This window comes from Myodes glareolus, chromosome 25 (assembly GCF_982192425.1).
Source record: "Myodes glareolus chromosome 25, mMyoGla1.1, whole genome shotgun sequence".
In the NCBI taxonomy this organism is placed as follows: Eukaryota; Metazoa; Chordata; class Mammalia; order Rodentia; family Cricetidae; genus Myodes; species Myodes glareolus.
Window position 1 is genome coordinate 6,548,721 of NC_142050.1, and position 11,512 is coordinate 6,560,232.

Consider the following 11,512-nt stretch of genomic DNA (forward strand, 5'->3'; position numbering starts at 1 on the left):
TGAAGCTGCTGGTGACCTGGGCTAGAATGTGACTAAGTCCCTCAGTCGTGTCCTAGATGCAGGAGTAAACAGGAGGAGACCAAGTTCTACCCCAGACTGCCTGATAAAGATGTGCTCTTCAGAAAGCAAGTCATCCCTCGCCAGCCTTGATCCACCTGCTGCCCAGCGAAGCATTTGATGTCACATACAGTCTGTGACTCAGTGATCCACAGCGCATGCGGGGAGTGCCAAATGAGAGGCTACCAATGAGCTTAGCTGGAGGGAAAAGTGCCTAGTGGGTGAAACTGGAAAATGAGTTTGCCGTAAAAGAAAAGCACATTTCCTAGTAGAGAAAGCTGAAACTTGAAAATACAGATTGCTTCCACTTTGAGAGATCCTCGGGAAGTGTCAGGATGAAACAGTGGTGATTTTAGTAATAAGCACTCCTTAGTGAGCTCTAGCTAACAAGCATTATCTCAGTTGACTCCTGCAGCCATCCCAGGTATCATTCCCATTTTACATAAGGGAATCGGAGGCATAGAAAGACACAGAATGTGTATGAGCAAGAACCCAGGAACACAATCTGATGATTCAGGGACCAACTTCTAGCCACTTTTGCTACAATTACATCTGAAAAACAGCAGTAGAGTTCTCCCCCAGAAAGCACTATGGTGTCGATAAACTTGGCCAGAGTAAAGAGAAAAGGATAGGCCATCAACAAGAATAAAGTGGACATCACTCTCCGAATGTCAACTATGTGCCTTCATATGTGTGTCCTAGCCTTCTCCTCTGATGTTTTGTCTTTGTTTTAAATTATCATTATGGAGATAAGAAATTTAAGTTCAGCACATTCAACTTTTACAAGGTCAAAATTAGTAGGAGGCAAAGCTGAGATTTAACTCTGTCCACATCAAAGACCATTCTACTATGCTCTGTTGCATTCTTGGCAAGGAAAAGGAGAAAAAAATCTGAAAGAAAAAAGGAAAGGAAGGGAGAGAGGGAGGAAGGGAAGGAGGGAGGGAGGGAGGAAGAAAAAAGGAGGGAAAGAAGGGAGAGAGGGTGGGGGAGAGAGAAAAGAAGAAAGAAAGAAAGAAAGAAAGAAAGAAAGGAAGGAAGGAAGGAAGGAAGGAAGGAAGGAAGGAAGGAAGGAAGGAAGGAATCGCTATCCTGAGTATGATAGCCCAGACCCAAAAAGATGAATATGAGTCTTTGTCCAGAACAACGAACTGAGCCCCCAAGGTCCAGTTGAAGAGCAAAAGGAGAGAGAAGATGAGCAAGGAAGTCTGGACCACAAGGGGTTGGTCCACACACTGAGACAGTGTGCCTGTTCTAATGGGAGCTCACCAAATCCAGCTGGACTGGGACTGAATGAGCATGAAATCAAACCGGACTCTCTGAATGTGGCTGACAATGGGGGCTGACTGAGAAGCCATTGATAAAGGCACTGGGACTTGTTTCTACTGCATGTACTGGCTTTTTGGGACCCTAGTCTATTTGGATGCAAAGCTTCCTAGGCCTGGATGGGGCGGGGGGGGGGGGGGGGGGGGGGAGGGACTTGGACTCCCCACAGGGCAGGGTACCCTGCCCTCTCTTAAGGAGGGAGAGGGAGGGAGGAGGGGGAGTGGGAAGCAGGAGGGGAATGGGAGGAGGAGAGGAAGTGTAAATTTTTGAATGGAAAAATAAATTTAAAAAACGAAAGAAGGAAGGAAGAAAGGAAGGAAGAAGGGAAGGAAGGAAATGAGGAAAGAAAGAAAGATCATAAGCAGGCACTATAACCTAAAACTGCTCTATCTCACTGCACGGCTCTGTTTACTTGAAATCTAGAGTAGGAGAAATGTGACAGAAAGTGGATCAGAGAGAAGTGGGGATTGCCTCAACAGGGAACTGTTTGGAATGACAGAGTCTGTTCTGTTTCTTTTTTCCTTCTGTGATCAGATCTTTCTCTTACCTAGCTGACCCTGAACTCTTGAACTCTTAGTAACTTTTCTATCCCCGCCCCCTGCATACATTCCCCCCCCCCCCACTCCCTGGAGCTGAGGAACGAATCCAGGGCCTTGTTGTACTGCTAGGCATGTGCTCTACCACTGAGCTAAACCCCAGCCCTTGCGGTTTTTGTGTCTTGTGTGGTGGTATTTACATGCACATCATCTGCCAAAACCCTTTGGATAGTGCATCGAAACTGGCACATTCTATTGTATGAAAACTATGCCGTTGCTAAGATGATTTTTTTAAGTCCAAATGAACACAGTATTCAGGAACTACAACCTTGCATGCACATGGAATCAGCATGGGAGACGGAAAAGGCTGATCACATCCTGTGGTAGCTTTCCTTAGTTACCAAGCTGGCTAATTTCCTGCAAACTCGACACAAGCTAGAGTCATTTGAGAAGAACAAAACTCAGTTGTGAAAATGTCCCCATCGGACTGATGCACGGAGAAGACTGTGGAGCATTTTTCTTGATTGACAGCTGATTAGGGAAGGCCCAGTTCACTGTGGGCATTGCCAACCTTGGTTTTGGGCCCCATGTTGTATAAGAAAACAAATTGAACAAGCCAGGAGGAGCAAGTCGGTAAGCAGCCCTCCTCCATGGCCTCTGCCCCAGTTCCTGCCATCAGTTCCTGCTCTGGTTTGTGTCACTGGTGGAGTGTGACCTGAGAATTGTAAACTGGCACACACCCTTTCCTCCTTGAGTCGTTTATGGTCGTGGTGTTTGGTTAGAACAATAGAAATCCTAACTATGGCCCTTAGATTTCTCCGACTCCTCCTCGGCTCACGTTCTGATTATGAGTCAGATATTGACTGGGAAGGCTGGGCATTTCTACTGTAGACTTCTCACTGCACATGTGTGACTGGAGTTATGGCTCTAGAGTCAATCTGTTTGATGACTGTCTCCTAGGAGTATTGTTGCTAGAGGCTTGGTTTAAGGATTGGTCTTCTTGATTTCCTACGAATCTAATATTTCTATTTGAAAATCTTTCCCTACTTTAGTAGCTGAAATAATCTGTTTCTTTGAAGCCAGACACTACAGTATACCTGTATCTGAGTGTCGAGGTTTTAAAAGTAAAAGAAAGGATGACAAAGTCATAGGTTTTCTGCTCCCTGATAATAGGTTTTTCCTATTTTGTCAGTAATCCAAACCAAGACTAAAGGAAAAGTATAATCGCAGGTTTATTTGAGCAAAGCAACTCCAGGCCAGTTCTCCAGTTCCAGAGAGGGAGGCTGGAGAAGCCTCGCCACCCCCACCCCACTAAAGCAGGGAGACTTTACAGGTTGTGGGTGCTGGGTATCTGCCACAGACTGGGTTTGTGCCCAAGTATGATCAAAAGCTGAGCACTTTAGGCAGGCACTTGGGCAACTGGCAACTTTAGGGGAGGAGCTGCAGTTGTCACCACGAATGCAGAACCGGGGTTTTTGACCACTGTCCTTTGTTCAGAGACTTTCTAAGCAGGTGGGATTTGGAGAAAGAGAGAGTGGAAGGGGGCTTTTTGGATGTTCCCGCCAAACACAGAGTAAAGAGTGGTATTTAATATTTAATATTCTCATTCACGGTGAGAACAGAAGTGATAAGAAGTAGAACTCTTTTCCTGGAATTCACTCACACACCCATGGGACCTTCAAACGCACAAACAGCCACAAGATTTCCAAAGTATAATTGATACAGCTGAAAGGGACACATTTGCATAGCCTAAAATACATACTACTTTTGATATCTGAGATTTAGCCTATTTTAAGAATGCTGATTTAAGTAATACAGACACACAATTAAATCTTAATGCAAATGCCTAAAACATTGATGGCTGATCACAATAAATGTATATTTTTTTCACTTACATCGTAGTCTACTATGTGACACTTCTAACTATGCCACTTGGAATGCTTGGTACCCACTACAGTGGGGAAAGGACACAGAAGAAACCACTTTGACTTCTAATTCCCTCCATCCAGAAGTGACACAGTATATATTCTGCTCATTCTACAAACGAGTGAGTCTGGGTAGTACCTAGGATATCTGCGGAACCCTAACTGCCTTTGTTATGGCCAATAAAGGGAATCAGAGTATAAACACTTTAACCCTTGTTGAGATATTTGCTGGATGACTACTCTAAGTGGAAACACTGTCTTTACCTGGGGTGTGTCAGCTTGCTGCTTTCTCACCCATAGGCAGGTTGTTACAGCGCCCCCCTGGTTGCAGACATTAAATGCCTTTCAAGATTCTTCTCTTGTTTACCCTGGGCGTTCCCAAAGGAGTGCCTCCCATTGTTACCCTTCAAAACTGAATTGTTTTAAGTGTAAATGACAGACTTGGAGGTTTTTTAAAGGCATTCTGGGAAGGAAGAAGTAACAGTGAGAGAGTGCCAGGACTTGGAAGAAAAGTTAAAAAGAATCTGAAGGGAGTCTCTGTCAGTCAGCTGGCAACAGGCCCAGGGCAGAGCAGTGGCCAGCACTGCAGTCCCCAGATCAGTACAATGAATGGCCAACAGTCTAGATTATCAGCCCTCTCTCTATCTGTAATCCTGTTCTTGAGTTTAAACAATATTCAAATCCTGATATCTCAGAGAAAAAAAAAATCTAGTCCAGTCTTGGGAAGGCTGGAATGTTCACACATATTCTTGGCCCATACTTTCCAGGACAAGGCCACTGTTTGACACTACATTTTAAGATGATTTGCCTCTCAGACCTCATGTCCCATTTTTAAAAAAAAAAAAATTGTCACCATGGAAATCATCTCTGTGGGAAAATGGAAAAAAAGGACTTTTCTGTGCATCGGGATTGTCCATCGAAGCAGATGACAGCACAGATTTGAAAGGAGGACCAGGCAGCATATTTTCATAACTTTTGCCAACAACATTCAACAGAGAAGACACATTTTTATCTATTCCAATTGTATTATATTTGTGCAAGTAAACCTGGAGGAACATCAAGGAAGCTAATTAAGTAACTATTTAGAGCCAGGAAAGAAGAAAAATGGGGCAGATGAGCTGGGAATGAGAATTTCCACCCTGGTCTCTTATATCTATAATAAACCTTGAACATGTAAGCGCACTCTGCACTCAATGCTTTGGCGTCATGTGAAAAGGGAAAATCTTGCAGTGAGCACGGTCGTGTTTAGAGCTGTTTTAGAACCGCTGCACCTAGAGCGGAGCAGTAGAGGAGAAAGAGCCGTGGTAGAGCGGACATGCTGGGGCTTGTGGGGTGTGGAGGCAGATGTGTGAACTACACCGGGGTGTCACCTAAGTGCTCCAGGCTCTTGGCAACGTGACCGACCCTTCCTGGGCTGCTCCTCTCTCCTCCTGCACCACTTTTCTCTTTAGAGACCAGCAAAGCTAGGTATTGAGAGGACACGGGATAAAACTGAAAGACCTGGATAAATCCAGATCCCCCTAGCAGGAAAACATAGAGCCAAAAATCTAAGCAGGGAGGGAAGAATCAGAAATCTAGGATTAGCTGGTTCAGTTTCAAGAACTAGCTGAAGATAAAGTTAGATTGTAATCTTGAGAATAATCTTGAGAAACAGGAAGTTGCCCCCTGTGATCATCACTGGACCTCCCTACCCCCTTCGGATTACTGGTTTCTTCCCTTAAAAACCCCTTCTCCCAGCTACTCGGGGTCGAACTCTTCCCCTGTGTGGGTTCTGAGTCTCGGCCCCAGTGCACTGGTTCCCGTCTTCCCATCGATTAAACCTCATGTGATTGCAGCAAGGACGGTCTCTCGTGAGTTACTGGAGGGGGGGGGGGGGTCGTGTTATCCCGAGACTTGAGTGAGAGTCTCCCCACACTGGGGGTCTTTCAAAACAAAAAAAGATTAAGGTGCTCTCAGGCTGGATGACAAAGAATAACTTCAAAGGTTCTACTCAGACAGTAGAGTTTCAAGGGGTTTTCAAATGTTGGTCAGCTGCATGTATGGAAACTAAATAAAGTGGAATGGAAGGGAAAGGGGAGGGAGTGCAGAAGTAAGAGGTTTTCTATGTCACAGCCTCTATCTGTCCCACAGACACCTTCTTACCGATGCTTTCCCTACACCACTGGCTTTCATGAGGACTGATTTGGATCTGCTGGAACAACACAAGGCTATCAGAAGTGAGATAGCGTCAGCTACACCACGGTCATAGAGTTAGAGGACTCCTGTGCACTGCACTTTCCACACTATGTGCTTGTGCTACCTGGGTAGCCTTAGCTAAATTACACACACCCTGAAGAGTAGCTTTCTCAGCTGCCCAATAATCTGCATTACAGTGTTAACACAAGGATTGAACAGAACAACATGGGTAGAATGCCAGGAACATTGAAACTGCGTGATTAAGGATTAAACGATTCTACAAGTCTATGTTTCGAACACACTGTAAATCAGTGCCTTGCTGTCTGCCCTTCTGAGGACCGACTGTGTTGAGGGTGTCTCTGGTTTCTGTTGCCATACAACAAAATGTCTCACAATTTACTAGCTAAAAAGCATGAGGGCTGGGGCGATGGCTTGGCAATAAAGACACTTCCTGCCCAATCTGAGTTCGAACACCCAGAACTCAAGTGGTGAAAGGAGAGAATCAACTGTGCAAGTGTTCCACAGACCTGCATATGCACGCACAACACACACACATGCACACACATACACACACACATACCACAAGTGGGGGACTGTATTTTTAAAAATTAAGTCTTGATTCTGCAAGCTGTTTAGGTAACTATTGGTTGTTCTTGTTGAGGCTTCTTTGTGGAGTTGCATTCAGCTGGCTAATGCTAGGGAGTCTAGACAGTGCTCTAACCCACCTTTCCGGAGCTTTGATTTGTGGGAATTGCAGCCCCGAGTTACATTTCCCTGTCCCCATTTGAGGTGCTTATCTGCAAAGAAAACATAACTTCCCTCTGCTCCTGGAGTTGGGTAAGGAAGTTTGAGTGCATGTGATGCACGTGATCATTCCTTGATCCCTACTAGGGTCAGGTGACTGTCCCTTCGCAGCCCCCTCCTCATTTGGTGCCGTGGTATAAAAGCTAGCCCCAGCAGAACAATAAAGCTGTTCCACCTCAGCCTCGTGCTCTGTGGATTCATTCAACCTGGACACCCTCCGCCGAGACTCGTGCAGCCCGTGCAGGCGCGGCATTGATTAAAGACGCTGGAAGCTAGAGCTTTAGTCTCCCATCATGAGTTGTCATTATTTCATGATCTACCTCAAGCCTTGTTCTCGGTGGCTGGCTTTGAACACTGACATTGAGGCCGCAAGGCCTGTTCCTGGCGTGGCCTGCTGTGAAGTAAGCTACTTTTAGACAACTTCGCCATTTACACATCATTTATTGAGAGGCAAGGGTTCTGAGAAATGCTCCTCTAGGTGATTTCATTGTAACCCACTTGGTAAAAATAAATATTTTCTAACAAGACATATTAGCTCTCAGGCTATTAAAAAGAGGGGAGGTTTTAAAATATTAGAATCCTCCAGAAATCTCATCCTGGAAAAGAAAAGCCTGGGCCACTCAGAGTAGAAAATCCCCAGGAATTCTTCTCTTCAGGAAAGATATAACTTCACGGAGACAGCAGTGACTCAATTGTGGCTGAGACCACACCTAGTCACACTAGGACTGCTGAGGTGAGCAATCCACGGCTGAAATGTGAACTTCAGAACGACAATGGACTTAACAGTAATCATTGGATCTTTTTGTCCCTCATCCCTATGTGGCCACATGGATTAAATCTTATGTGTGTGTGTGTGTGTGTGTGTGTGTGTGTTTACTAATCTGGATGCTGTAATTGACTAATCTAGGACACAGTCTGTGCCTTGTGTCCTCAAGTTTAGTAACTGTATCCATGTGACCATCATTGAGCATGCTTACACAGGTCTACAGGCACAAACCAAGCATCCACTGAGGCTTCTTGGTACAGTGGGCATAAAGAATCCAACTCAACTCAAAGTGGGTAACAGACAATTTATTCTGAAGTCAAATGTGAGTAACCATGGCCTAGGATTCAGGTTATTCCTAATTCCATGTTACCACATGGTAATGAAAGACCCCCGGTATGGGGAGAGTCTCACTCAAGTCTCAGGATAACACAAGCCCCCCCCCTGCCCCCAGTAACTCACGAGAGACCGTCCTTGCTGCAATTACTTGAGGTTTAATCGATGGGAAGACGGGAACCAGTGCACTGGGGCCGAGACTCAGAACCCACACAGGGGAAGAGTTCGACCCCGAGCCACTGGGAGAAAGAGTTTTTAAGGGAAGAAACCACAGCCCAGTAATCCGAAGGGGGTAGGGAGGTCCAGTGATGTTCACAAGGGGGGCAACTCCCTGTTCCTCAAGGTTATTCAAGATTATAATCAACTAGTTCCTGAAACACAGTATCCCAAAAATACCAATGATAATCACAAGGTGGGGGGGGGGGGGACTCCCTGTTTCTCAAGATTACAATCTACCTTTATCTTCAGCTAGCTCCTGAAACACTGAACCGGCTAATCCTAGATTTCTGATTCTTCCCTCCCTACTTAGATTTTTGGCTCTATGTTTTCCTGCTACGGGGATCTGGATTTATCCAGGTCTTTCAGTAACAGCTCTATGAAGTTTTAATAGTAACAGAACAAAATAAATGAATAAATAATAAATAAATAAACAAACAAACCAAGGCACTTTTTTAAAAACATCAGTCTTGTAGATTGTGTGGAAGGTGTGGCTTCTTGCGTTCACAGTGCAGTCAATGACAAGGTGCATGTGACAGATATGGTACTGCTGACAGGTACAACACACTATTCTGTAGTAGATTTTCTTTTTAAAATGTCTTTAATTGAGAGAGAATTACATCACTTCCCCTCCCTTTCCTCCGGCTCCTCCCAGCTACACTCCCTTGAACACCTTCCAGGCCCCAAGTGTAGGGCCGGGGTCTAGCCCTGCTCCTGGGGCTACTTGAGGACAGTTTCTGGTCAGCCAGCATTCTGTTTGTTCCTGTGCTCCCTCTGCCCCACCTGATGATTAGCTGTAGGGCATTGTTTACTCCATCTTGGATGTGGCGATTTCCCACCAGCTGGTGGAAATTCCTCGTGCTGTAGCTAGATATTTAAGGATTTCCCCAAGGTTGAAAAAATGGCATTTGGCTGATCTCCTTTCGAATGACCCAGGTCTCATGTGTGTTCTTTCAATCGCCAGGCCCTTGCCCGGCTCACGTATAGTACAATGCATGCGAACTGTACCAAGAGGGTAACACAGAATCGGGTGTTACACCCAAGTTGATACCCTCTTTTTCTTTATTATTGCCACATACATCTATCTATAGAGACACAAACTGTTTTCGTTGTTTATCTGTATATGGTTTCAGGGCTGAGCACTCTGCATTCAACAACCATATGGGAGCTCATCCCTAATCCTCCTTCTCCAAGTAGTTACTGGTTCTTTGTCTAGGGAGGGACCCTGTGAAAATTTCCCCCTTTCTACTTAACATGTCCATTGATTCTGGTCTTGTTTACGCAGCCATTTCCAAGATGACTGTTTTACAGCAGACTTCTGGATATTCTGGGTCTTAGAATTTTTCCACCTTCTCTTCTGCACTGTTTCCTGAACTTTAGATGCAGGAGCTGTGATTCAGATGCACAAACTGAGTCTGGGCTTTCCAGGATCTGTTCATCTGTACATTGTGTCCAGTTGTGGGTTTCCATGAGAGTCTAAAATTTAGACTATCATTTGCTGTAAGGAGAGACTTCTTTGATGAGGGGTGGTAGGTATACTTATCTAGGAAAGCTGGCTTGCATACCTAAATTTTCTTTTTTTTTAAGTATGAAGCAAACTAAAACACAGTATAGTAAATACATACGCTATGCCAGTAAAAAAATCTTTTATCATCAATATCAAGTGCTGTGCATGGTAATCAATTGTATGTGCTATACTTTTAGATTACTGGGAAGCTAGTAGATTTATTTACATCAGCATCATCACAAACACATGAGCAATGCACCACACTGACATTACAAATGTCACCGGGTCTTAGGAAGTTTTTGGCTTTGTTATCTCACGGTACCAGCATCACCCATGTGGATCATCATCAACACACGTTACTTTGAGGTACGTGACTGTATGTGATCTATTTGTCATGATTTTACAGTTAGAGTAAGAATTAGCAAGTTGCCTCTGCACGCTCATTGTTGACTGGGGCATTTGACTAAAGCTGCCAGATCCAAGGCACCGGGTTTCATTTGCAAGCCCGAAACTCTTGCTGATGTTACTGACATTGCTAGGGTTATCCGAGTACCATTCCCCACCCCCATTTCTCAACTGGTAACAATGCAAATGCCGCTTCTTTCATGAAGGCTGATCCCTCAAGTCAAAAGGAATCTGTGAGGCCTTTTAAGGCCTAAGCCTGCAAGTCAAACTCTATCAGGTTTAGCATGTTCTGTTGATTTAAACAAGTCAGAGGTTGATTAGAATTCAAGGGACAGGAAATCGATACCTACTCTTGGTGAGAGTCTAGTAAAGTGACCTCCAAAAGGGCGTGGAAAGAGAAGACTGAAAGGGACCATCCCGAACAATGACCTGCTCTGGTGGGTAGCACAGGCTGAAAGGGTCTACATGCTGGTCTTTGAGCTTTGCTTACCCATTCGCTGTACGGTTCTCTTTCCCGGGACTTGGGCTTGCTGCTCACCAGCTACAATGCCTGTACTCAAGCTGTTTGATCTTCTATGTACTGGCTATGGCTGCGGATCTGCTTCATTTGGTTCAGAGCCTGTGCTGCCAGGCTTTGCTTCCTGAGCAAAACTATACAGAACTGAAGCAAAGACTGAGCAGCAAAGGCAGGAACATTGTCCGAGGTAGAATTATTGTATTATACTGGTTAAGAACATCAATGATGGAGGAGGGTTATCTGTCTATTGTGTTATTTTCATTGGTCAATAAAGAGACTGCCTTGGGCCCTTGATAGGACAGAAAATTAGGTAGGCGGAGTAAACAGAACAAAATACTGGGAAGAGGGCTATGAGCCAGACGCCATGGAGCCAGCCACCAGGTCAGACATGCTAAATCTTTTCCGGTAAGCCACTACCTCGTGGTGCTACCACAAGATTATTAGAAATGGGTTAATATCAAGATATGAGAGTTAGTCAGTAACTAACTCTCTAGAGATAATGGGTCAGACAGTATTTAAATGAATACAACTTGTGTGTAATTATTTCTGGGACTAAGCTAGCCATGCGGGAGCTGGGTGAGGCGAAAAGCAGGCCTGCCCCGCAGCCTCATACTACAGATGGCGCCAACGTGGATAACTGAATCCACAGAAAGCTTGAGAAAGTTTGGGAAAGAATAGAGTAAAGCATGGCTTCTTGGTGGCAGCAATTTCTCAGGTCTACTTTGCTTGCTAGAGGCAAGCAAGCGCTTTCATTTAAGAGAGGTTTCCTGACTCAGCTTTAGCTGCAAAACTTTGTAGCTCATTGAGAGGTCCTGCCGTGAAACACTTAAATGGTATTGATGAAAAGCTGAACGCATGCTTTTCGGTTTTCAGTCGTAGCAGGAAAAATGCTGTGCTGTTTTAAAATGCCGGTTTTCTGGGCCGTCCTGCCAGGGCAAACTCTGACTC